Source organism: Octopus bimaculoides, chromosome 1, assembly GCF_001194135.2.
Source record: "Octopus bimaculoides isolate UCB-OBI-ISO-001 chromosome 1, ASM119413v2, whole genome shotgun sequence".
NCBI lineage: Eukaryota > Metazoa > Mollusca > Cephalopoda > Octopoda > Octopodidae > Octopus > Octopus bimaculoides.
The window spans coordinates 149,549-151,792 of NC_068981.1; positions in this window are offsets into that span (position 1 = coordinate 149,549).

Consider the following 2,244-nt stretch of genomic DNA (forward strand, 5'->3'; position numbering starts at 1 on the left):
TGATACTAGGATACAATTTGATTGTTATTTCTAGCTGCTGGTGTGACCACGTAGTTGCTCTCTCTCTCTCTCTGTCTCGCTCCGGTGGTAGCCATCACTGTGCATATGTATATATATCTGTGTTTCTTTTTTTTTTAAAAAAATTATTTTAATTAATATTATATGAATTAATCTGCAGAAAGAAAAACAAGGTTAAAAGTTAGAAAACAAATAGCGATTTACTACTTCACAAGAGCAGCCGGTGAATGTATTAATTTGATTTCTTGTTCCAGACACGTGATTTTTGTTATTCTCTGCAGTGTCTGCATCCTGACTAAATAAAAATTCCCTCCTTGGCCTCTTGATCTACGTTTTCCTATTCTGTCACGCTGTCTTCCATAAATAATTGTTATGCTCTACATGTGGTTTATATTTCTCGATAATTACTCCTTATTTGGAAACACTTGGTATTCTGGCAATTTATTCACTGTAGGTAAAATTCAAATATTCACTAACGGGTATTTGTCTGGTACTAGGGCCACTGATTTGTTGTCGCTGGTTCGTCATTTTTTGGGGGATAAGAATTATAATCGTAAAGCATTCTCGGATAGCTGTATTGCTACACAGCACAGCTAGAGGAAGTGATAATATCGTAAGGTGTCGAAACCGATGCGATCTTCTGTAAACGGCTGACGAAGGGCGTGTCTCTCTATAAAACCTGAGTGTAAAATATAGTTCAAGCCATGATTCCTTATTGATGTTGCTCACTTTTCTGGAAAAGACATCCCACTTCCATTTTCTGCCCAAAATATTGAGATGAATTGAAAATATCTATTGAAAAAAAAAAACAATATTCATTAAAGAACCAAGGATCAAACATTCATAATAACTGCGCAGCACTGGACTAAAACTATCGCCATATTTAATTGCAACATTTCAACCTCTGATTCGTTTATCGCCGGGGTTGATTTTTCTTTTGGTCTTTAAATCTTTTGGACAGCAACAAGTAAAGTATCAATGCTACAATAAGATTAAGGCGGTGAGCTGACAGAATCGTTAGCACCCCGGGCGAAATGCTTAACGGTATTTCGTCAGTCGCTACGCACTGAGTTCAAATTCCACCGAGATTGGCTTTGCCTTTCATCCTTTCGGGGTCAATAAATTAAGTACCAGTTGCACATTGGAGTCGATCTAATCGACTGGCACCCTCTCCCAAAATTTCGAGCTTTCTACCTAGAGCAGAAAAGAATCCTTTCGAGGTCGATTAAATAAGTACCAGTTGAGTACTGGGACCCATGTAATCGACTTAATTGCTGGTCCCATAATTGCTGGTCTTATTAAAATAAATGATTCTTCATCAAACTGTCAGAGGGGGCTAAGACGGTGGAAGCGACATATCTTCTGTACAGGTGTCCTCAGTGTTCTGTAGCATTTCTATTGATAAGCATATTTTCTTTGTTGAGCCAACGAAAGAACCTTCACATGATCATTAGACATGTTAGAAGCAGCAGCCAAAATTTCTCCAAAACACCACCTTTCTGTCTAACAACGAAGGATAATCAAAATGTAAATTTCTGGATAGATTACTGCAAAATGAGATGAGATGATTTGAACGGAGCACTTCGACTACATATAGGCCTGGTGAACCAGACATGACAAGATGCTAACAACAACAACAACAACAGCAACAGCAACAACAACAACAGCTACTGTTGTGATTGTGTAAAATCACAGAGAACATCTAAAATAAAGTCTTGGATACATTTCAGTAAAATGAGGGAGGATGGACATAGATAGACCGCTATGATCATAGATGAGTTTACACGATCAGACATGATGTGAAGCACAACAAAACAAAAACAACGGCGATGAAAACAGCTGCTCTTGTTGTTATTGTTCTGTAGAATCACCAAACGCACTTGTATCTTTCTAAATCTGCCCTTCCATATATATTTCTATTTTCCGTAATCTTCCCATGTGGTCCGAGCCGTAGAAACGAATCATAAACCAACAAGAGAGTTTCTTACTAAGAGAATTCCCAGGCGAGAACTGTCATCAAATTTACCCTCACACATCCCGATGTATATATATTTGACAAGTCACAATCTACACGTGTACGTTTTCCTTTGATTTCTCAGCCCTCTCCCTTACGTTGCTTATTTCTTCCTTGTACACCCTTTGTGTTCAGTTCTTTATGTATGTTCATACACATATATACACACGCTATATATATATATATATATATATATATATATATATATATAT